The following is a 26,523-nucleotide window of genomic DNA, read 5'->3' as shown; positions in this document are numbered from 1 at the left end:
TCACACTCTCTCAGCGTCTGAAGAAGGCAAAGTCAAACTCCCTCTGAACAAGCTTTGCCAAGAAAACCCTGCAATGGATCCACCCTGTTGTTAACTGCCATCAAGTTGATTTTGACTTAAGGCAACACTATGAATGAGAGAGTTCCAAGACACTCTGTCACCAGGTCTTACAGACTCAGGGCCATAACTTTTTGATTTGTTTATTCATCTGAAATGCAGTCTTCCTCTTTGTCTACTGCCTTCTACCTTACCAAGCACTATTATCTGTTCTAGAGAGTCATATCTTCTCATGATATGGCCAAAGTATGGCAGTTTCAGTTTAATCATCATGGCTTATAACGAAAATTCAAGCTTGGTTTGCTCTAGAATCTGCTGATTTGTCTTTTTAGCAGTTGAAGGTAACTGTAGAATTCTTCTCTAGCACCACATTTCAAATGAATTGATTTCCTTCCTATTTGCTTTCTTCACTGTCTAGCTTTCACAACCTTAGGGTTGCCATAAACTGGAAATTACTTGAAGGCACACAACAACTCTAAGCAAAAACTAAGGTCCTTAGTAAATTCACAAGCTAAAACCAAAGAATTCAAAAAAATCACAGGAAACTACACTTTATCAGAAAATAAAATTCATGACAACTATGAGCCTGAACAGACAGGCCAAAATAAAGCTGCTTTGGGTCTCTTTGGAGGTCTGCTGTTTAAATGATGCATGCATCCTAAGAGACTGGAAGCCTTGCCAAAGCCTTGCTCTAGTCCTAAGGACTGGAGCACAGCTTTGGCACAGTTTCTGGCCTCTTAAGATGCGTGTGTCATTTAAACAGCATACCTCCACAGAGGCCCAAAGCAGCTTTATTTTGGCCTGACTGTTCAGGCCCCAAGTTAATTCTAGTTTTCCTGCCATAAATTATTATCCCCAGTCAGTACAGAAAACCATGTGCAATGCCTCTTATCATAGGCTAGAAACTGAGTCAGCCCATTTGTTATCTTTTTGGCTATGAAATCCTGAACCATCTCTGCTAATGGGGACTGAGTGTGTATGCTGAAGAATTACAACCTATGAATTCCTTAATGTTACTTGTGAAACCACCTCTATCAGTTCAGGCAGGGAGGCTTCTATACAGGAGGGGAATACAGTATATCAGCAGAATTCTTGTCCTGTTTCAGGTCCTCAGTGCCAGGTATGGATACCCAAAACTGGTTGAGCATTGACTGGAGCATCAGACCTTACACATAAATTCTGATACATCAAGACCACACTCTGCTCAGTTATCCATCAAAGAGATCTTTATTGCACACCTTAACCAGTGAAGATATATCTGGAGAAATTTTATACTTTACCATTTATCAAGCTAAGTTTAAGCTGTACATATTGGATGGGCATGTTCTTCCTGAATTAGGTGCTTTTTCACTGGTGTAGCAGGCATCCTCCAGTAGCAAAGAGATTGATAGACAAAGGGAATGCTGTAGATATAGGATATCTTAATTTCAGTAAGGTCTTTCACACGGTTCCCCATGATATTCTTGCAAACAAGCTTGTAAAATAAAATAATAATAATAATAATAATAAATTTTATTTGTATACTGCTTTTCCATAGATCAAAGCGGATTACAGACTATTACAGACTACAGACAAACCATTACAAACCATCTCATAAAAAATAGATAAAATCCAATACAGTAATACATTCATACAAATATATAAACTCTAAACACAATCCTTCAAGAGGGTAAGGCAGAGAGTCGATGGCAACAGAAATACGCAACTTCATTCTTCAGAGGAGAAGGCTTGACAAAAGAGAAAGGTTTTAAGCCTCTTTTTAAATGTTTCTAGGGGGGTCATCAGACGGAGCTCCTCGGGAAGACCATTCCAAATCTGCAGGGCTGCCACTGAAAAGGCCATCTGGGAAGTGGAAACATATTTGGACGAAGGAATTTCCAACAGATTCTTCCCAGATGTTCTGAGTGTGCGGGGTGGATTATATGGGGAGATGCGGTCCCTCAACTAACTCGGGCCCAAGCCATGTAGGGCTTTATAGGTGATAACCAACACCTTGTATTGCGCTCGGAAGCGAATGGGCAGCCAGTGGAGATCTTTCAAAATAGGTATTATATGGTCAAACCTGGATGCACTGGTGACCAATCTGGCTGCCATGTTTTGTACTAACTGAAGTTTCCAGGCTTGGTACAAGGGTAGCCCCATGTAGAGCGCATTACAGAAATCTAAATGAGAGGTTACCAGAGCATGTACCACAGTTTCAAGGTCCCTTTGGCCCAGGTAGGGTTGCAGTTGGTGTTTCAGCCGAAGCTGATAGCAAGCACTTCTGACCGTTGCATCTACTTGAGATGTCAACTGCAGGGACGAGTCCAGAAGTACTCCTAAGCTGCGAACTTTGTCCTTCAGGGGAAGTGTGACCCCATTCAGGACAGGTGGATAAATTTACTTCCCCGGGCCTGGGGAACCTATCACCAGTACTTCCATTTTCTCTGGATTCAGACTGAGTTTGTTTTCCCTCATCCAGCGCATTACCGACTTCAGGCAGGCATTCAGAGGAAAGACGTCATCCTTAGACACTGCAGCAGTCGGAGACACAGAGAAGCATATTTGGGTGTCATCAGCCAATGTGGACTAGACAAGGCAACTGTTACATGGATTTGTAATTCGTTGACTAGCCAACCCAAAGGGTGCTCAGCAATGGCCCCTCTTCGTCCTGGAGAGAAGTGACCAGTGGAGTGCTACAGGGTTGTGTCCTTGGTCGAGTGCTACTCAACATCTTTATCAATGACTTGGATGAGGGAATAGAAGGCATGCTTATCAAATTTGTAGATCACATGGAATTAGGAGGAGTAGCTAATACCCCAGAGGACAGGACCAAAATTTGAGAAGACCTGAATAGATTGGAAAGCTGGGCCAAAGCTAAGAAAATGAATTTCCACATGGAGAAATGTAAAGTACTGCACTTAGGGCAGAAAAATGAAATGCATAGATATAGGATGGGGGACACCTGCCTTAACATGAACATTAATCAACACTGTGTTGCGGCAGCAAAAAGACCAATTCAATTTTAGGGTGCATCAATAGAAGTATAGTGTCTAGATCAAAGAAAGTAATAAAAGCGCTTTACAGACCGCCCAAAAAGGGCGGTCTGCCGGCGCCACTGGTTTCTGTGTCTGGGAACCACAGCAGCCAAACCGCGTGATTCCCGGACGCAACAAAAAAGAAACCCCAAAATGGGGCTTCTTCTTGCAGCGCGGAAATGGCGCCGCAAGTCACTAATGGCGCACTTGCGGCGTCATTTCCGCCGCGCGACATGCGGATGCTAGGCATCCATGACATCAAGATGGTGGTGCCCAGGTAGAACGAGCGCCACCATTTTGTACGTGCCGAGTGCGTACTAGGGTTAGGGGCGTCTGGAAAGGACGCCCCTTTCTAACCCAAGTACATGCACAGCACGTACTTTTTGCCCGTTTGTAATGGGCCAATGTCACTCTATTCTGCTTTGGTCAGGCCTCGCCTGGAATACTGTGTCCAATTCTGGGCACCACAATTCAAAAAGGATGTTGAGATACTGGAGCGTGTCCAAAGGAGAACAACCAAAATGGTGAAAGGTCTGAAAACCATATCTTATCAGGAAAGACTTATGGAGCTGAATATGTTTAGCCTGAAGAAGAGATGGTTAAGAGGTGATGTGATAGCCCTATTTAAGTATTTGAAGGGGTGTCACCTTGAGGATGGAGCAAGCTTGTTTTCTGCTGCTCCAGAGACCAGAACACGGAACAATGGATGCAAGCTGCAGGAAAAGAGATTCCACCTCAACATTAGGAGGAACTCCCTGACAGTAAGAGACTAGAACACGGAACAGTGGAACACACTCCCTTGGAGGGTGGTGGAGTCTCCATCCTTGGAGATCTTTAAACAGAGGTTGGATGTCCATCTCTTGGGGATGCTTTGATTGTGATTTTCTGTATGGCAGGGGGGGTGTGGACTGGATGGCCCTTGTGGTCTATTCCAACTCTACAGTTATATGATTCTATGAAATGAAGGCCCAACAGGACTGCAGTTAGGACACTTAAAGTATCAAGCTTTATAAAATAACAACTTAAATATCAGTACAATACTCCAAGAGTTGGGTGTGATGTAGCTGTAATATCATGAATACTGGATAAGTAAGCATGTTTAAAACTGAACATAGTAAAAAGCAACTACAGAATGGCATTTTGGAGTTGAGAAATGGGTGGTACTGATAAATGTCAAAAACTTGAAAACACTTGCCCCAGATAACCATCATCTGAAACAGTTTTTCTTGCTCTAAATCAGTTATCCAATCTTGTAGTTTGGACTTCAGCAGAAGAATGTGGTTTCATTTTATTTGCTTTCAGTGTTAAAACACCTCGTTTCTCTTCTTACTTGATAATGCTACTATTATGTTGAGGGGGAAAACATATATTCCCATTTGTCTACAATCTGAATGGAAAACAATCAGGAGAGGAGGAGGGGAAGATGTGTTGGCTTTTAGGACTGCTTGGGCCATGTTTAATTGAAATCAATATAAATGTAAGGTTGAAAGAATTATTCAATTGATCAATAAACTAGCAGGTAAAGTATTCCTAACAATTAAAGATGTGAGGACTTCTACCTATTAACAGAGTTTTGAGTATGTCTGGACTGTAAACTGAGACAGACTACAATGGAAAAGTGACATCTAAAAGTAGTTGATGAGATAAATGTACCTAAAGCAATTTCCCAACTGTGGTTGTTACCTTACAGCACAGATTTCACTTTGCTACAGCCTAGGTGACAGACACATAGTAGCTTTTTACATTTTTGGTATTACTAACCATCTGTGATTAATCAACTCCCATTATTCACCAATACAAATACTTAGATAAACAACCCTTCCCATAAATGACAGGCTTCTAGATGTGTTCAACTTCACAAGAAATATCCAAGCTACTGATTTTTCAGTTTGAATTTCCCTCCATGGAAACTTCCTAACCACTCATTTTGGAATACCACTGGTTGTAAAAAAAAAAATTACAGCATTCGGCACCGCTGCCCTTAGACCTTCCTTTCTACCAAGACTTCAGCCCAATGCTCACAGTTCCCACTGCCCCTGTCAGGCCTGGACAAGCCAGGCTTGACTCCATCCCTCCTTCCCTGTGGCGCATGACCAGTAGGGTGGTCCCGAGCCTTGGGCATCCCTTGAGGCTGAAGACCTCGGAGCAAGGAAGGTCTGAGGGTGACAGTGCCGAGTGCTGCTTCCTGGGGGGAAGTTCTGGGACCTGGTCGGATGACATCACGGCCCCTTTCGGCTCCGGCCTCACTGAGGCTCTACTGCTCCGTTTCCTGCTCTTCCAGGCCTTGCTACACCCGTTGGGCCACATCAGAAGGATGAGGAATTGGATGAGGAGGAAAGAGGAAAGCTAGGTAGGCTTTGGGCGGCTGGGGAGGCAAAGTGCCATTGTCCCCAATGGTGGGGTGGCCATGCGACCGTGACACTATTCAAGTAAATAGGACTTGAGTATCTGCCGATTTTGACATCCATGTGGGGGGGGGATCCGGAACAGATGTCCCATGGATACTGAGGGCCGACTGTAAATGGAAAATGAAGTCCACCTGATTCTCTTGCCTAGTCTGAGGGTTGACTCATGCTAACCTGGTTGGTAAGGAGTTTCAAGTAAGATCAGGAAAAGGGTTGTATTTATTTATTTACTAAGTGTGTATCTTACCTTTAATAGCAGGCTTACACAGCTTGTTATGACTCGAAGACATAAAGACTTGATTCCTGCTAGTAGTCCCAGTTACTGTAGACCCATTTAATCAATTGTTGAATGGAAGTCAAAACTTAAAATAAATCTCACTGCTTCAATTATTCTAACCTTGTGGGGACTAATGCTGGCCAAAACATTACTAAAAATGTATGTGGTATCAGGGCTAACTCTGAGGAAAATATCTAAAAGTAACCTTACAGCTTATTCCCTCCTCTCAGTGTTGTAAATACAGGCATAATGGTTTATTACACCATCATTTGTCACCACGGTGCCTTAGATGTGGTGCATGCAATAGCCCTCTCCAGGCTAGCCTCTCTGAACATCTGGTCTACACATGAAGGAGAAAGCTGGGCTATGATTGCTAGCTCCATCTTCCAGAAATCTGTGCATTCAACACAAAAATAGCAATGAGGAGTCTATGTGTATACATCTGCATATGAAAACTTCACCTTTACAGACAATGTTGTGAATGTGCAGATGTCAATGTGGGTGAGGGCAAAAGAGCCCGCCATGTCATGGACAGTCTCAGTAGACTTAGCCCCATTTGCTCTTTCTCACAGAGTAAGCATGTGAATGATTGATTTGAAAAAGCTATGGTAATAACTTACACAAGTGTATCTACAGTTTTTCCTGTGTATACTAATAAACTAAACACAACTGTTCTGCATTGTTGCCAGACAATCATTATGTCATTAAAAGTAACTCCTTCTAAACATGGGGTAACTAGGGTTGTGACAAGAGAACTAACATTGGGAATTGGTCATCTAGAACTCCTTGGAGATAAGACAGGATCTAAATGTTTTAAATAGTGACCCAAATACCTTTAAAGCTCTATAAGAATGTTGTCCTCCATTCCATTTCTTTGCCAATGAAATCTGTGTGATACATATCAGATTTTTCCCCCTGAATCTAATGAAGTATTTCTTTGTTTATTTAACTACACTACATCTTTGTACTGCACAGATATATATTTTAAAAGGTAACACATAGCAGTATTGCAGTCTCTTCTGTAAGATATCAGCACTATAGAATACAACTACAGTACATGACTCGATTTCCTTTTAATACTTATTTATTGGCATAATAAGGTCAGGCCTGAAAGTACTATTGTGCATTTTAAGACTTCAAGACTTACTAAAAGTGCTATTATGCATTAAAATGTATTAAGATTGTAAGAGTTTAATCACAAATGTTTTAATGCAGTTGGTTATCCTGAACCCTAAAAAGGCACCACAATACTCTAAGGCCTAATCCCTTTGTGGTACCAAATATGAACCAATCCAACACATACTCACTTGGAGGTAAGTCCTAATGAAATTAGAAAGATTTACAGGAAGTGGATATGCTGAAAAGTGTACACTTAATCCTTAAGCAGAAAAAGCTGGGGTAGTGGAAAACAGTCAAGGCCCAAGGCATAGGTGGCCTGGGTTTCAAGGTGGGCTACTGGGCTGGGACTGTGGATGGTGAACTTAGAGAGCAGGAGCTGAGGTCAGGAAACAGACTAAGGTTGAAGCATAGCAAGGCAGAGTTCCAGGAGTCCAATGGGCCAGAGGCAGGAAACAGACCAAAACCTAAACACAGCAAGGCTAGCAAGACAAGGTAAAATGCAACCAGAGTAGCTACAGGCAGCACTGAAGGCGATATTGCCATGGCAAGGGTTGGAAAGCCAGTGCTGCCCTTAAATGGGTGTACCTCCAGCTGCTCTGCATGAGCAGAGCTGACTGTGCCTGCCAGATAGCCCTGATCCTTCCAGGACTCTGGCAGCTTGGGCCTAGTCCTGGAAAGACTCTGGCAGCAGGACTCCAGCAGCCAGAATTCCCATCCTGCAACAAAATACATGGGTGGACCCTTACAGAAACTGAACAAAACCTAAGACCAGGTCTGCATGCAGTCAACTGGACTTGAGTACAATAAAGATCTTCAAATAACATGGCTGCTGTTTACCAAGCATTTTTAGGTATAATAGGACTGACTAATGTAGAATCTTTATACCAGTAGGTATATCTTGTTAATATAGAATGTTTCCCAGCTCATGCATTAGTGCATTGATTACTGCAGACATGCTGCTTCAACCCATTCTAGAAGTCTGTCTCTCCATCCCTCCTTCATTATCCTCCACATACCAACGCTGCTCAACACACACACACACACACACACACACACCAAAACAACAACAAAAAAACCCTCCAGCTAAACAGAAGATGAGGCTTGGTAGGGATACAAAGACTTTATCAGACTTTGGGGCTGTACAGCCCGCCCCTAAGGGGTGGCCTGCAGCTGCCCCTTTTAGTGCCAGATCAGGGCCGCGACAACTGTATGTCATGATCTGATCTCATCTTTTTGCACACCAGGGCCCCAGAAAGGGTGCCATAGCTATGGTGCCACAGCTTTCCAACACTCCTTTGGCATGGTGTCATGTAGATGCAGCACCATGATGCCGCATTCCGTGTGGTGCGGCATGTGGCATCACACCGGCCTGGGGGCAGAGTCAGTGCGGGCATCATATGGACATCATGCCCTGATGCTGTACAGTCCCTTTGTTAACAAGTCAATCTGGTCTTTTCTCTGTCTTCTTTTTGGGAATTATCAAACATTTTTTTCTCTTTCTTTGCCATTTCCATTTCCATCATGGTATTTTTTTACTAAATTGAAGCTTTGGTCCTATGCACTTGGGTGGAAGTAAGGGCCCAAACAGACAGGCCAAAATAAAGCAGCTTCGGGCCACTTTGGAGGTGTGCTGTTCAAACAATGCACGTGTCCTAAGAGGTCAGAAGATGCACTAAAGCTTCACTTCAGTTCTAAGGACGAGAATGCGGTTTCAGCATGGCTTCTGGCCTCTTAAGACATGTGCATCATTTAAACAGCACACCTCCAAAGTGGCCCAAAGCTGTCTGTTCAGGCCCTAAGTCCTCTGGAACTCAATGCCATGTACTTGTGCATAGATAAGAGAATTGCACTGTTAATTGCTTCCCCATTCCAAATATGCTCATACACATATTCCATCCTTCTATCGCAATTGTCTACTAAGTACAAAGTTTTCCCGCCACTTTCTTTGCCTTCTGGTTTTGTGTTTCAGTTTGGATTTGAAAAAGTTTAATCTGCCTTCAGCACTTAGTCTATCACAGTATAAGAGGTTTATGGGGATGAAGAAATAAGTATTGAATAGGTTGCAGAATCACTTTCAATAAAAAGATTAGACAACTACTAGAGAACTTTGATGTGTCTAAAATATGCTGTCAGTGTACCATACTAGATGTACAGTGTATATAGTACTAGATTAAGCTCTTGTAATTCACAGCACTATTCTATTATGGGTCTTGTACTGTACATTCACTTGGATGTAGATATAAAGGGAGATAGGAAAGCGTCTAGAAAGCCATCATGGTTAGTGGATTAAGTGTTGGACTACAACTCTGGAGACCATGGCTCAAATTCCTGCTCAGCCATGGAAAACCCACTGGGTGACCTTGGGCATATTACATTCCCTCAGGCTCAAGGGAAGGCAAGGACAAACCTCCTCTGAACAAATCTTGCCAAGAAAACCCTATCATAGGGTCACCCTAAGGTTGCCATAAGCTGGAAATGACTTGAAGGCACACAAATAATCACAGACTCATAGAGTTGAAAGAGACCTCAATGGCCACCAAGTCCAAACCTTGTCAAGCAGGAATACACAATCAAAGCACGCAACAACGAAAGAGTCTACCAAGCAGCACACATACACAAGTTAACAACTGCCCATGCACAAAAAATGGGTGTAATTCTAATCTAGCTTTAGCAGCAAGTTGTCCTTGCTTGTACCCCATCTGAATTTTCTCCCCACATTTAGGGAGATCCTTGGATGATATAAATAGGTGCTATTGCTGTTGGAATCATACAGCTGCTGCTCTTTACATTAGTGAAGTGTTTGGCTGATGTGTGTCTTTTTCTGACTCTGCTTCATTTAGAGTTCTGTGGGAGGAATTCATTTCTCCTTCAGCAAATTTAAATGGACCTTAGTTACCATGGTTACTCCGAAGACATTCAAAACCTGCCTGCATGATGCAACCAGCTGAAATGACTAGGCACAAAAATTGATGTCCCTGTGAAAGAGGCTGCTTGTCCAGCACTTAAAAGCAAATGGCCTGGATGCAGTGACACTGTGGATGTAATATTTACCTCAGTGAATATTACACTGGGACTCCAGTTCAAAGACTTGAAGAGCTATTAAAACTAGCATTTCCCACAGCAGTGTAGCTGGTGACACAGAGAACAAGTGCTTTTGTTTCAACAAAGCCCAGTGTGTTAAGTTCACTCCTATGAAGCTGTAAGACAATGGGGAAATACTATTCAAGTGACATGCAAACAATGGGCCATTATCTACACCGTTCATCTGGTACCGCAGACAGAAGGGGGGATCATTTTTTATGTAGCAAAGTATATCACAAATTGCAAAAGGGGTTGGTTGTGGAAACAGTTTTGTGTCTCCTACCTGTGCCACACTCAGCAGGTCTCAAAGGGAAAAAGGGAAAGTTCCTTCTCTGCTTACCTCCTTTTACTTTGCTGCACCAGTTTAGACAAAAAGCAATTTGAGACACAATAAATGCAGTTACAGTCATAAGCATATTGTGCTCCTTCCTCACCCCCTCCATGGCTATTCATGCACACACTGTGCTGAATATTTTTAGCTTGACAAAACCCTGCTATTTTAATAATGATCTAAAGAAAATGTTGGAGTTTTTTTCCCCTAATGCATTTTTTCCCCCTAATGCACTACTTTTTTTAAGCCCAGTACTGAATGACTTCTTATTCCCTCTTACCTCCCCCATCAACTATGTGCTGGAACAAGGAGAGGCTTGCTAAACAAGACCTACCGGATAGAATCAGGTATCTGATTTTCATTATATGGAGGAATTGACAATGCTGCTTAAGACTTAAAAGCATTGAATAAATGCCACTGGGTGCAGAATAGCACAAGCAATCTTTCTTCAGTAGCAGAGCAGAGGCTCCAAAATTTTTGTGCTTTCCCCAGCAGTAAAAACAATATAGTTATATTTCCTAGAGGGCATTACAATTTTAGATCATGAACACACGCACGCACACACACACACACACACACACTGAAAGATGTGAGATGGCACTATCTGCCCACCTATCAATGCATCCCCATTCGCATCATGGAATATAATATATCACAGTCATAGAGAAAGCATACAAATAATAATAATAATAATAATAATAATAATAATAATAATAATAATTATTATTATTATTATTATTATTATTATTATTTATATGCCGCCCAATCACTGGGAATCCTACAGAGGGGATGATAGACGGTTCCCTGCCCTCTGGCTTACAATCTAAAAAGACACAACACAAAAGGAGAAGGGAATGGTGAGCGGGGAGGAGATCAGATCCAGCTGTTCTTTTCTCCCTCTGAAGCCTGGACCAAGGCAGATGGACTGGAGGGAGGGCTCTTTTTCTTAATCGAGACCGGGCCCGATGGCATTGGGCCTGTCCTTTCACTCCCTCCCAGGCCAGAAGATGACAGTTGGAAGGAGGGAGGGGAGGGCTCTTCCACTTCAGGCCCGATAGCGTTGGGCCTATCCTTTCGCTCCTTCTAAGGCCAGAAGATGACAATTGGAAGAAGGGAGGGGAGGGTTCTTCCTCTTCAGGCCCGATGGCATTGGGCCTGTCCTTTCTCTCCCTCTAACGCCAGAAGATGACAGTTGGAAGCAGGAAGGGAAGGGCTCTTCCTCTTTAGGCCCAATGGCGTTGGGCCTGTCCTTTCGCTCCCTCTAAGGCCAAAAGATGACAGTTGGAAGGAGGAAGGGGAGGGCTCTTCCTCTTCAGGCTTGATGGCGTTGGGCCTGTCCTTTCACTCCCTCTAAGGCCAGAAGATGACATACAAAGGCTGCTGCAGATGCCTGCAGTCAGCAGAGTGGTTATACCATCTGCCTTCACACAATAACACAAGAATGTTTCCTGTTGTTAACTGAATAGCTCTTCAGTTATTATCAACAGAAAAATCTGTTTCCTCAAACATATTTAAATATATAGCATTGTTGTTCTGCTGTTTATATTTATCTTTCTTGCTGTTTTGGAATAGAATATTATCAATATTTTTAATACCCAGTTTTTCAATATGCACTTTTATTTATGTTTTATATCTAGATTATTAATTTTGTCAAGCAAATTTAAGTACGTTTATGTGTTGTATGCATATGCATATAAACACAAATAGACACATGAACAGGATATACAGCCTACTATAGAAAGACAGATATAAATTATTACTTCTGAAGAAAATATTTGGCTTCTGAGGGCCAGCAAAGAGAAACAGAACAACAAAGGAATAGCCTTCAAATATTAAGCCATATGTCTAAAGGAACAGGCAAAAGAGCAGATCGATGTATTTCCAGATGTACAGTGTAAGATAAGGTTTATTCGGTCTTTCACAAGGTACAGAAATAGCCTTGAAATGGCAAAGGGTGATTCTGTCTTCCTATTCCATTTCCAAGAATATAACTGCTAAATGTTGGGACTGCTGTTTATTTTGACAAGCCTGTTACCTGATGCTCTGCCCATCTTCCTTCCTCCTCAAACCTGAGATTTCACATCAAACATGGTCTGCAAAGTCTTTTTCCAGAGCGACTGCTGTTTATGGTAGGACCGGAGTAACACAGACAGGAGTGTTCTGCAAGTAGTGCCAAAACTGTAAAGCACCAGAACCCAATGTTTGACAAAGTACAAACTCATCTAGCATACTTAAGTTTATAGGCTTTTGTTATTCCACAAGTTTTCAAAGAGATAGCCATGTCATCTGTTTCAGCATAAAATGAACAAATGGGGGGGGGGGGGGGAGAGGCCAGAAGCACCACAGAGACTGCTTTAGTAATATCAGTCCAATTCTTCAGATTTGGAAGTACAGCCACAGGGTTAATAGTGAGGCAAGTTCTATCAAGCAGGTAGTCTGCACTCCCAATACTTAAAACAAAAGCAGTATTGAAGATAGATGGCTTCCTTTCATCTACTACCTGAGCAGCAAAAGAGGTAAGGGGAAAAGTATCCAAGAAAAGGTAAGGAAATGGAAGACAGAGCAGCTAGGGAATGGAGGGAAGGTTTAATTCCCTCCTGTCCTACTTATGGGCTTTTCCACTATGAGAAACATCCTTCCTTCCTTCAAAGGATCATTTGATGAATGAATATATATGAAATTTACAAGTAATTCAGACAGACCAGGCATTGTGACATTTTCATGACCACACAATTTGGTAATCCAGATATGTTGGTTACTGTTGGCTTCCAAGTCAGTGAGGCAATGAATCCACTCTGTATTTTACTCTGAACTTTAATGGAGCTATCCAAGCTGTCAAAGCAATTTTGGAGACACTGTTCAGAACCTTAGGCGGTATCCAGACCGGCACTATGTGCTGGCCTGGATACATGCTAGGGTATCCTCGGGGCATCCTTTACAGACGCACCTCAACCCTAGCACATAACCGTGGTGTGGTAATGGCGGTGCCCTGTCTACATGGGCGCCGCCATTACAATGTCACAGCTGCGCTGCCTCCAAACGGAGCGGTGCGGGCGTGACGCACGCACGCCACTGCAGGGCACTTGTGGTGCCCTTTCAGTGGCACCAGAAGGAGCTCTGAAATGGAGCTCCTTCCGGTGCTTGTATCGCTGGCACAGCCTTTACACAGCTGCGCCAGTGATACAAAAGAGAAAGGGGCCGAGTGGCCCCTTTCTCTCTTTCCCCGCCGCTGTCGGGGTGACCTTGGGGCATGATATGCACCCGCCCCTTTCCCCAACGGATCAGGGCCTCAGTGGCCACAGCGACACCCCCAGATGCCCCGATCCGCCGCTTATTGCCGCTTCCCTGAGGCCTGGAAACGCGGCGGATTGGGGCATCTGGTGCTGTTGCTGTGGCCGCTGAGGCCCCGATCCGTCGGGGAAAGGGGCGGGTGCATGTCACCCCAAAGGGGCAGTCTGTATCCCACCTTAGATAGCCTGTTTAAAGCTCCAACAAAAACTTGTAGCAGATTTCCTCTGCTACTGACATGGAACCTACCAGGTATTACTGTTGAGATGAAAATACAGAAGGTGAGAAAGGTGGTTTAGCACTTCACTGTTTTGGGGGGGGGGGGGACTTCTGAGAACACTTCTGAACAAGTCTGAATTTACATTTTTAAGGAGATAATTTTTTTTTATTCACATTCCTTGTTTGAGATGAATGTGATAGTTATGCTGGTTATGACACAGCAGCCAATGTATTCTGTGTAGATGCTGCCACTGTTGCCATATGAACTCTGGCTGTTCAGCTTTGTATAGAGGTGGAACATGGATAAACATGTATATTTGTTACCCGATGCTTCTGCAGAATTGCATGAGCTACTTTTTATAATTTGTGGGAATGAGTCTACAAAAAATATCTTTACTTCAAATAAAAGAGGTTTTTTTAGTGAATGACCGAGAGCTGTAACTCTTTAGGTAAGACTAAGCAGAATCTACCTTCAGAAGGGATTGTAATATTTTGTTTGAGAAGTAGGGTAATTAATTTCAATGGTTATTTGGTTGCCCAGATAGTGAATAACACACTTTTTTTTATTTCAAGCACAGTAAACTTGAACATGGAAAAGAGAAAGGGAATAAAACCAAACAAAACCAACAAACCAAATGAGGTGAGCACCAAACACTGTTAAAAACCTCATTCTCTCAAAGAGAAAATGTCTATTATAGGACATGAGAATTAGGAGTCCAATTTTATTCAAACACATGTGGTCTAATTAAACCTTTTGGAATGCTTCAATAAATAGGCCTCGAGCATTTTTTGAAGCTTACTTCATTTGATCACATTGGGGGATACATCACCCCGAGAAGCGAAGAAGAAATTGAGGCTTGGAATGAATGCATGATTTTTCCTCAATGAATGCTACAATGGGAGCTAATTGCACTGCTCCATCTTGACATTGTGTTGACTAACTGGCACAACATATTCATTCCAATCTTAGACTGCTTGCTGTTATGTCAAATTCAGTACATGGTAAGGTACTGTCACTTTATCCTATACTCATTTTTCCCCTCTGTAGTCACTAGTTACACAGAGTGGGAGATTGTTCCTCTCCCGACTCGGAAATGATATTATTTTCTTTGGCTTTTATTTGTTTGCTTTGGGGTTTTGGAGATATATAATTTTCCAGTAGATGGAGATTGCTTCTCTTCTCCCAGGGCTTGCTCAGGGTCAGTAACGACTTCTGCAAGAACGATTTATTGACTTCTGCACTCTGGCCAGAATTAAAACTGTCACCATAGGGCCTATAATCCCTAGACAGTAGCATGGTTTCTCAGTCAATTGGAGGAAAAGGCTGCTTTGGTTACAGAGCAATTAACAAGCTTATTTCATGGTGGATGACTGAGGAATAGGGGGAGGTATGGGTATGGGAGGAAGAACAAAGTCAATTGCTGAACTGAAATATTTCCCCTTCCTCCATTTTCTCCTTTCTTCATATGGTATGCCTCCCCCCACCATTGTAATGAAGCATGAGTGATGTGGGGGTCCAGAAAGGTTTTGTACACTTATTTGGTTGAGCATGTAATGAAGAATGTTAGATGTGTCTGAGCTGAAGTGTTGTTTGGTAATACTGTGCTCATTGCATCCAGCTAGTTATCTGTTATTTCACAGATGGCTAACAGTCCCACAATAGCAGATTAATGGTTTATTTCTAGCTTCCATATGGAAATTTTCATCTTGGAAAATTCTGTAGATATGAAAGAAATTCTTTGAGTGAACACTGGTCGTTTTACTATGGTTCTAAATTTATAATTGTAGCACTACCCCCCTAAGGTTGTATTTTTAGACTTAGTATATTGTTATAATTATTAATCAGGGCCCTTTTTTCTATTGCAGCATTTTTGTGAGGAAAGGAAATTTTCATAACAATAGCTTGATGCTTTGTTTTATAGTAATAAGCATTATCATTATTTGTAAGTTTAAGTTACAGTAAATGTCCAAAATTTAGTAAATGCTGACAGCCAGAACTCGCATAAGTTTTAAAAATGTCTCCAAAGAATATCCTCAATTTTTAGATGTTAGATACTTTTCAAATTGTTTTAGAGACCTTACATTCACATAGCAAATGCTTGCAAGTGTTTAGCAATAGAGTCTATTGACTTTTAATCAGGAACTGAATCAGCAAATGTTTGACATCTACATCTTACAGCAGTTTCTTTTAGGACTTTAGATGTAGGATCCTTGATTTTATATAGGGAACATGTTTGAAGGCATACCTGCTTGCTGTGTTTACACCCTGGGATCCATTCACATTATACAATGTAGTCTTACATTTCAGTTTAACTGCCATGGCTCCATCCTATGGAAACCTTGGTTAGGTACTGGAGGACCCTCTGGCAGAGAAGTCTAAATCCGCCCCCCCCCCCATTGTAAATCCCAGGTTTCTATGGGATATTGCCATGGCAGTTAAAAATGGAATAGTATTTTTAGATATTATGTTTAAAGTTTTTTTTTCATTTCAAAGTTCTTTAAAAGTGAGAACAAATAATGCATTACTAAGTAGAGAGCTCTTGTAGCACCTTTGAGACTAACTGATCACAACAATAAAAAATTGAAACATCTGGAAGTACCAAAAATGTATTTGCCTGGCATCAAAAGTATACTATAACAGTATGTGTTCCAGGCCAGTATTCTTAGCAAAGTGGATTCTCTGAATAGGGGTCAAAACTGAGAAGGGCACCCTCTATTCTTGTAGTTGCCCGCCTAGCTTCTTTTCATGAGGCAATCCTAGGAGAACCTTTGAAGATAGATACTGATGTATCACACCAGGTAGTCAACAGGAGAACCAGAATATACTTTCTTAGATCAAAAAGTATTTTAAATCAGATACTCAACTGAACACTAAGAGAAAACATCCAATTATTTATTCAATACTAGTATCAACCTTCAGGGAAGAAAATTATTATTAATAATAAAAACACCTTAAACACTATCAACACTGAAGAGAGAGAAAAGAAAGTAATTTCTTGGCCTTTAAAATATTTCTCATTAGTAGATCACATCCATACTCAGCTAGAACACATGACAAGAAACTAACGTTTTGCAGTAGCCCCTCCGTTTTCGCAGAGGATCCGTTCCAGAACCTCCCCCCCTGCAAAAACAGAAATCCACTGATATTCAAGCCATATTGGCTTGAATGGTGGCGCGGCCCCACAGGCACACATCCCATTTTAGTTCCCTTTGTTTGCCCTTCAAGAGTAAGCCAGGGATGCGGATCCAAAGTCTGCACAAATGGAGGGACGACTGTATATGTTTTGAGCAAATTTAAGACAGAACGAATCACTGATAATTAAATGCACTACTGATATTAAGGATTATGTTTTGCTGCACTCTAAAGTCTAGTACTGTAATTACTACTGTAATTACAATACTAGAATGTCCACAGTACTATGGCACAATGCTGGATGTCTGCAATGTGCTGTACATTGGGTAATCTCTGTACCAAGTCTGAAAACTTCAATTAGTGCAAAACATGGCAGCCAGATTGCTATGGGTGCATCTAAGAGTGATTATATTACTTCTATATTACTGATCCATGAGAGAGACAGGTTGATGCTGTTGTAGTTGTTATGCAGAATTCAGAATATGACTTAGAAACTTCACTGTCCATCTTCTGGAGTGATTTTTAATAATAAACTTTGCTGTTGCTGTATGTAAGCCGCATAGCCTAAATTAGAGCTAGTGCCACAACAGAAGCAGTGAATCATAGCTTGTCCTTATACTTACCAGTACCACTGGCTGTTACAGAGATGTGAACATGATGGGAAAAAATGCTCCCTCAATAGTAATTTCAAACAAGGTACAGAACACTTAACACCACTGCTATTAGAAATCTGTATTAACCATTAGCACACATGCATACCTCCTACAGGAATCTTGGGTCAATGAAAAGTCTGTCAGAGCTCAGAGGGGACCTTTTAGCCCTTCTACTTCAGTTGCCATTTCAGTCTTAGCTCTTCTACCTTACCATGCTTGGGATCAGGTTGTTACTCTCTGTATCACCGGGTTCCCACTGGAAACCATCAATTTACTATTTCTCAATTTAGATTACAATAAACATAATATTAATTGCAAAAGGAAGGAAAACTGGCATAATAAATTAGAACATGGAGTAAAAACTATTTGTCTCATTGAAATGCCAAATTGTTACTGAATTAAATCACAGCATTGAATTGAAGTAATTTAAAAACATTGATCTGAGGCATAAGGGAAAGCTAATTTTAATAATCAAACCAAATAAACTGGTATAGACCAAAGTTGCTGCAGTAAGATCTGAATAAGACCTAAATCATACACATAATGTACTTAGAGGTTTTGTAACTTATAGTTTTGTATACCTGAGGCAGGATCCCACCTGATGTTCCCATTCCTGATCCCTGCCCGTGTAGCTGAAGGTCCACATACAACCATATGAAGGAACTTTTTAGACTCAGATTTGTCCAGCTTAGTATTACAGGTACACCAGAGTTTCATGCAAACATATTTCCTGACTCTGCTTAAATAAAGAATGTAGGGGACCTTACTAGTGAACATGTACTGATGTTTCACTATTGGCCTATGTACTGATACAACTCTAGGCTACATCTACAGAAATATGATACTAGATTAAGGGAAATAATGGTACCATTCTGTTCTGTTCTAGTCAGACCTCATGAAGGGTATTGTGTCCAGCAGTGTTCAGCTGGGAAGTTTCCAGAGGACAGTTCTACTTAGTGGCTTCCTGCCAGTATGGCAGTGAATCTACTCTGGGTTTTAGTCAAACTATAAAGGAACTATCTTGGGTATTTGGCTTTCTTGCTAAAATACCAAACTTATAGCTACTTTGAACTTCAGCATAAAGCCTGGGGGTGGATTCACCACTTCAGTGACACAGGAACTGCTAGCTGCTTTTACCAGAAGAGTGACTAAGATGATGAGGGGTCCAGAAACCATAAGATATGTTTAGCATGGCAGGGAAACTATTGAGAGGTGACATGAAAGCCTTATTCAAGTATTTGAAGAGTGTCACATAGAAGATAGAGCAAACTTATCTCCTGCTGCTCCAGAGAATAGGTGACAAACAAATGAATTCAGATTTCAAGAAAGGAGATTTCAGCTGAACAGTAAGGAAGAATGTTCTGATAGAACAGTTCAACAATAGAACAAAATGTCTTGAAAAGTGGAGGACTTTCTTTTGTCTGAGGTTATTAAGCAGAGGCTGAATGTTAGGGATGCTTCAGCTATAGATTTTCTGCATCAGCAGAGGATGCTTGAACTCTCTTCCCATTCCACCATTATATGATTCTAAACTGTCAACTGATTTTAGAAAATCCTGCAAACCATGTGCTCTACTACTGACCTGTGTTCTTTCCCCTGTGTGCAAATGATTGTTCTTTTACTGAGTTTTCTCTGTGTCTTGGGAAGTGTGGTTACAAACTGTATGTATGAATATGCCATACACTTTTGGAGCTATGGCTCTAGTACACCATATTCAATCTTGTGGCTTTTCGCCACTGAATCCTATCAAAATGCTTTGCTAGTCTTCCAGCTTGTGGATTGGTCTGCTTGTTTTGAACAGCTACATGTTCTAGACATATCTATTTGGAAATAATTTCCATGAAGTTCAGCAGAGCTTCATATAAGAGAGTGTAATTTAAGCATTAAAAATAGTAATGACCCTCAAATCAAAGAAACAAGGGTATTAAGAAACAAAGAATGAGAATATTGTTTGTTTGTTTGTTTGTTTGTTTGTTTGTAATAAAAGATCCAGTGCCTCATATGTTGGCCAACCCCCAATAAATGAAAGACTGGTCAAAGATACTGGAAAACTCTGATATGCAAACCCAGCCAATAACTCAATTACAAAATTCAGTTTAGCTTAGCAAATGCTGTATATTAACTGCCTTGATATTCCCTTATGAGTAGTAAAGTGGCATAGATATTTTAAAAATAAACTGGTGTCACAGTTGGGAAAAAATGTGTATAAATCTGAAAGATGTATGTTCTTCCAAAGGTTTGGAAGTCCAAACATTTAACACAATTTTTCCTATGTAAGGATGATGAATTACTAGTACTATCTCCCTAAGAAAATGCAAGTATTTATTCGAGGAGAAAGACGAAGTGGATCCCTATAATTTTTGGATCCCCTTTGCTTTCTTTGCTCAAGTGAACTGTCACTTGGTCTTCTAGCTACAAATCTGCTTGGGCTCCTCTCTACTAAAGTATATGCAAACTAGCTTCTATCTGTTAAAGAGTGTGTGTAGGGAGGTGCCTTCAAGTCATATGTCCACTTAATAATAATAATAATAATAATAATAATAATAATAATAATAATAATAATAATAGGATTTATTTATATGCCGCCCAATCACTGGGAATCCAGGCGGCTTACAACAGAGGGGATAATAGACAGTCCCCTGCCCTCAGGCTTACAATCTAAAAAGACACGACACAAAAGGAGAAGAGAATGGTGAGGGGGGGAGGAGATCAGGTCCAGCAGTCTTCTCTCCCTCTGAGGCCTGGACCAAGGCAGATGGACCGGAGGGAGGGCTCTTTTTCTTAATCGAGGCCGGGCCTCCAGAATTTCACAGGGTTTTCTTAGGCAAGGAATATTCAGAGGTGATTTTGCTAGTTCCCTCCTCTGAAATATAGCCCTAAAGCACCTAGTGTTCATTGGCGCTCTCCCATCCAAGTACTATTCAGGGCTAATCCTGTTTAGCTTCCAAGATCAAATGGGATCTTGTTCCTTTAGCATACTTAGGCCCATTTTTTAAAGAACCCACTTCATTAATTATTATTAATTCCAGATCCCTTGCTTCATCTGGAGGGAGGCCAAGGGATAACAGTGATAAACAACAATCGAGGATTTTCAATTATACATATGAGTAGCACACAACCCAACCTTCACAGATGAAAACCAGGAAACATGAAGCCAAGCAACATTAGTTTGTGGTCAAAGATGTAAAAATCTATTAATGAGGAAGCACACACAAACTAGCTGCTTTATCACACTAGGGGGAAAACAGGATTTAAACAAGAGTTAAACGGGAGTTAAACAGGAAATGCCTGATGTTTATCACACATAAATAGGAGAGGCTGCAGAAGTTTGCTTTTGCCTGAATCGTCTGGTAAAGGCAGGATTGTTCCCCATCTCCTTCAGCCCTGCTGAGTTAATAGACTTCAAATTACTTTTGCACTTTGCAACAACTGAAGTAAGGGGGAAAGTGGGAGGAGGAGGGACAAACATGGATATTTTATAAGTATCTGAAAAAGTGGGACTGCAGAGGATTAATCTGACAGTTCCTGTCAAATCTGGACAGTTGGAGGGAATAGAGTAATCTTTTGTGTGATCCAGGCTGCGAATTCTATCTCTATACTCATGACATTAAAAGAAAAAAGGCAGATAGCCACTACTTCAAGTTCACATGGGTTGTTACATTCCCTTTGATATGTTCTTGCTATAGGTAATCTCCAGATATAGCATATACATTGGATTGAAACACATCTGAAACATTTGAGACATGCTTCTGATCAACTATTAACAGGAAAGTAAGATCATTTTTAAAAAGTAAGTATTGTTATTGCTTACTGTGAGTTAGCTGTAGGTCTAGAAATAATATGTTTTGGACCATTATTTACTTTACTCTGTATAGTGAATTAATGTGAGGAGGTAGTTTTGTGTGCACTGTAACAAGGCAGAGAATGAATTCTGCTTGCAGCGAGAAGTTGTAGGAATATCTAGTTGGTACAGCACAGCAATGAAAACTGATGGCCTTCAGCTGCCGTACAGTCCAACGTGCCCATCAATGAAAGTGTTGTCCTTCCATTCCCTGTAGACATTCAGTTTAGGCAGACCTTGATTGAGAGAGAATGAGTGTGCCAATCTCATTTGAATCTGTGGTCACAAAAAATCCAAGCTTGTGTTGCCTTTAGCTCTTCAAGGAGCTATATTATTTCTCATCCTTTTGAACTCTTAAAAGATAGAAATACTATTATTATGCAACTTCACTGCACTCTTCTCTAGCAACTCCTCTTTAGACAGTTCATTTGGAAGGAAGGTTTTTGCCACTGCAAGTTTTTTTTTAAGAGTTGAGAATGTTACAATCTGCATTTTAAAAGGTTTTTTAAAAGCTGGTATACTTCCCAATGAGCTGGCTATTTTTTTGTACCGAATTACCATTAATATTCATTTTTTTAAAATTTGTTTTTACGTTTATACCTCTATAATGTCACCTCTTAATCTTCTTTTCCCAGGCTAAACAAACGCAGCTTCCTAAGGCACTCTTCATAGCATAGGGCATGCTTTCCAGACCTTACACCTTTTCGATATCTCTTGGATTTGCATGGAAACTGTCTTCACATGAGAAGGCCAGGTTCACACCAAATCTAGGACAGCCCTCCTTAAAACTCAATAAAAAACCTGAGCACTCTGGATGGCTGTTTACATAATGTCCCCTTGTGCCCCCTGATGCCGCTGGCACAAATCATTCCTTCCGAGGTCACAATGAGGCACCCAGCCATGTGATTAATGCTGGCTGCCTTGGTTTTTACTTCCGAGGAAGTGAATTATGTCAGCAGTGCCAGGCAGCTCAGCAAAGCTGAATGCATTGCTCAGGAATGCACAGGTGATAGGAGGAATTTGAGGCAGCTTTGGGACCAGAATACTCTAGGACCAGCCCAGAGCATTCTGGCCAGTGTAGACTTCACCTAAATTGATCAGCCACTCTAGTATATTTTAAAGGCCAAATCCTATGTGATCTTGGAAGCTAAACTTGGTGAACCCTGGTTAGTGCTTAGATGGGAGACCATCAATAAATATCAGGTGTCATAGGCTGGAGGAAGGAACTGGCAAAAGAACCTCTGAGTATTCCTTGCGTAAGAAAACTCTATGCAATTCATGAGGTTGCCATAAGTCAATTGGTGACTTGAAGGTACACACACATGCAAAGTGTTAGCAATTTCTATGAATCCTTTATGGGTCTCACCTGAAGCTGAAGCCAGATGATGGAAATGCCGATGGTGGCGTTGATGCATTTTTGGATAGTTACTGGTCCTTCTTTTGGCATTTATTATTTTTTTTCTCATTCAGTGAATTAATAGATGGGAAAGGTAGGAGAGTGTTTAAATTTAGATGGTGTCACCAAGCCTTAATTACTGACAAGCACCTAATCCCAGGAGAACAAGGTGAGCTGCCAGACAAGGTTAGGAAATGTGGTGTGGGAGAAACATAGGTACTGGGAGGAGGCTCCAAGGCACAAGTGTCACACTTGGCACTCTTTTTAATGAGCAGTAACTGTGAGGACTGTCAGAACTGTCAAGGCACTAAAGAATGCTTTCTGCTGTTATTGACAGCCAAGATGAAGGTGGATGGGGGAGTAGAGGAGAAGCTCCTGTCCTTTTGGAAAGAGGAATAAGAGAAACCCAGTAGAAGTCCTGTCCCCACCTCCACTCTCACCTAATGATTCCTTTGTAACATGTGCAAGGATCATATTTATAGCAAGGCAGGCACAGCTTTTCACTGCTTTACAGGTATCAGTCAGTACAGATATTTATAGGTCTATGGGTACCTATTTTTAGATGCCTTAACTCCAAGGGATTTGATTGTTTTAAAGCAGAACTCTGAGCTATTTTTAATGGAAACAGATATTCAGAGGAATGTGTTTGGAAGGATTTTTAGCTATTACCTCAAATGTTCTTTAACTGAAATGTTAATGTTTTATTGTGCCAGCCTTTTTGTCTTAGATTATAGGATGGAACCCCCTCCCCTACCCCCCCCCCCAATCAGCATACTGTGCAAAATAATAAAGAGCTCAGTAAACAGGATCTAACCTTTGCAAAATCTTCAGGGCATTGGCTGTTCTGTGCTACAGTACATACAATAGTCACCTAGATACCACTCAGAAGCCAGTGGCTGGCAATTCCGTATAAATTAAAAATAACAGTGGCATTTGCATTCTTGCTGCTAGGCATAACTGAGTGCAAGTTGGAATAGCCCAAGGATTTTGGGCTGTGTTGTCTCCAATATGCAGATGACATGCAACTCTGTTTCTTCTTTTCATCCTAAAACTAGGGAAGCTGTTGATATTCTCAATTGTCATCTGAAACCAGTAACAGGATGGAAGAGGGTTAATAGATTTAATCCACACAACACAAAAGTGTACCTCTGGAACCAGAATTTATTGTTTTAGAAAGTATCCTACTCCCTTTGAAAAGTGGGGTTTTTAATTTGAGGATAGGCTTGGATTTGACTTAGCACCTGAGACTGTATCTGCACTACAGAAATAATCCAGTTTGACACCACTTTAAATGCTATGCCTCAATGCTGTGGAATTCTGAGAACTGTAGTTTTGTGAGACTCTGAGCCATGGCTTCCTTGATGGAATCAATCCACCTATAGTGCAGTCCTCCTCTTTTCCTACTGTCTTCCACTTTACCAAGCATTAAAGAAATTAGCAGCAATTTAAAACAGAACCATTGTTTCTGAACACTTAACACACATTCTCTGGGTCCTCCACCAAACACTCCACATAATCTTGTAAGGCAGGATACAGACCGCCCAAAAAGGGCGGTCTCCCGCTGCCCTAGTTTGCTGCATGAGAGAGCCGCAGTGGACAAACCCCACGGCTCCCTTGCGCAGCAAAAAGAACCTGCAAAAAGAACCTGCGGCACGGTTGTGACACCACAAGGAGCCAATGGCAAACTTGAGGCATCACAAGGGCGCTGAGACGTGCGGACACTAGGCTGCCATTTTGACGCCCTCATCATGGGCGAGGGGCGAGGGGCGTCTGAAAGCGCTGCACCTCACACGTCATGACAGTGCCCCATAGGGCCTGTCTAGCCAGCGCCTGAGTTTATTTCTATAAGGACAAAATTCAGTTTAAAATATATAAAAAACAATTCTTTGGGAAGCACAATGTCCATGTCTCATAGAAAGCAGAATCTGAATGCTTTCTTTCTTTTTAGGTTCTGCTCAGTAGAACTGCAGATGCTTTGAATAAGAAATACAAATACTTAAACTAGTGATACATAGCATAGATAGATATAATTCAAAGAAATAGCCTTGTTAGTCTGGATCAGTATGCAAAGGGATCTACTAGCACCTCTGAGACTAACTGAAAAAAGTTGGCAGCATAATCTTTTGTAGATTTTAGTCTACTTCTTCAGATGCAATGTAGACTAAAGTCTATAAAAGCTTAAAGCTAAAGTATACTTCTTTCTTTCTCTCAGTTAGTCTCAAAGGTACTACTACAAGATCCCTGAGAAGTGTCACAAGACTTCTTTTAACCATCTGAATGTCCTGAGAAAACGCCTCTGATATTTCACCTTAGATGTTCACAAACATACTTAATTTTGTTTTAGAAAAAGTTGGAGTTGGGGGCAATAATAATTTACCTGTGCAAATATGAGAAGACCCAGGGAACAGACTGCTAACAATGAAGTGTTGCTGTGTGCTATTAGCTAACTATTGGGACAAATTCATTGATTACCAAGAGCACTCTTTTAGAATGCAGCTTTATATACTCATATGTGCAGATAAAGGAAATGTCTCTGTCCCGGTGTTTTGGATATTTTGGGTGCAATTATTTATCCAGCAGAATGGGAAAGCCACTTTTCTTTTTAAAAAAACCTTGGGCTTGTCTACATGATTGAAATACTCTATCTGAATAGATGACGATCTGGCCATGCAAGCTCTTGCATGTGGGCTAGCCCCTTGTTCAACTACCTGATTCTTTGCAATTTTTTTTAAAAGAAGGAAACCTAGGCATTTATAGCTGCTAACCCACTCCTTCTCTGTCTATGCATGTGGCTATAATACAGAATAATGGCCTTGGTTTATATTAACTTGACAATATAATTTGATCCTACTGGCATTAAGATACATAATATTTCTTTATATTCCTATCTTCAACTGCATCATTACTGTTTGGAACATTTTATAGAAGAGGCCAGAGTGGTACATAAATCACAAATGTATGGCATCTTGAGGATGTGCTTTGGTGTGTCTCTTTCATTCCAGCAGTCCATGAGCCACTGTGAAAATCTTACTTTTTAGTAAGATGATGACGACGATGACGACGACGATGATTGAACAACAACTCTCTGAACTCTGTTGGTCTTGTGGACACTTTGCCAAGCTCTGACCAATGCTAGAAACAGGATGCTGAACTTAGATATACTTTTGCACTGACCTAACAGGGCATATTATCTGTAATGTGAGTGTGAGAAATATTGTTTTTAATTTTGGAAAACATGTGGATAGACAAAATGAATAAATAGCGAGGTAGTCTAATACTTAGTTCAAGTGACCCTTGTCCTGTAGTGCATGTGATGTTCTTAAACCTTTCATTAAACTTTCCTTGTGATTGACTATCAGCTACACTGATTGCTGCTGGACCTGTACATGCAGGAATGACCTATGTGTGTCGTGTTTCAGCCTAACTGTTTAGGCACATTGGGATAAACTCAAGTGAAGTATTGTGTTGGAGGGATGATTTGGTCATTAAATCTCTAGCATCTTGTACGGGTTTCATTTCTTCTGACACTGGTATGGCCTTTTCTTTTATACCCCAAAGCCATAATCATAAACTTCTTGTGAAGGAATCATGGAGGCTAAATATTACTAAGATGTGGATGGCTTGATCTGGAAAAACAGCCTCTTTAGTTCACAAATGGCTGGCAAACCTTGATATTCTTTGCTGTAATCCTCCAGATACGTCCTCT

The 26,523-nt window shown here is 41.1% G+C and overlaps 1 protein-coding gene and 1 long non-coding RNA gene across 15 annotated transcripts in view; one reads left to right on the top strand and one right to left on the bottom strand.

Annotated features, from left to right (window-relative positions):
* The window catches only part of BRSK2 (BR serine/threonine kinase 2), a 520,033-nt gene that overhangs the window by 408,023 nt on the left and 85,487 nt on the right, over nt 1–26,523 (bottom strand). The gene's annotated exons all lie outside the window — the stretch shown is intronic.
* On the top strand, nt 14,302–25,958 carry LOC121936191. The gene is made up of 3 exons (XR_006104934.1): nt 14,302–14,434; nt 21,267–21,370; nt 25,820–25,958. It is a non-coding gene; the product is annotated as an uncharacterized LOC121936191 (long non-coding RNA).

Source organism: Sceloporus undulatus, chromosome 1 (genome assembly GCF_019175285.1).
Source record: "Sceloporus undulatus isolate JIND9_A2432 ecotype Alabama chromosome 1, SceUnd_v1.1, whole genome shotgun sequence".
NCBI lineage: Eukaryota > Metazoa > Chordata > Lepidosauria > Squamata > Phrynosomatidae > Sceloporus > Sceloporus undulatus.
Note: the sequence above shows the minus strand (reverse complement) of the source record. Positions and strands in the feature narration are given on the sequence as shown.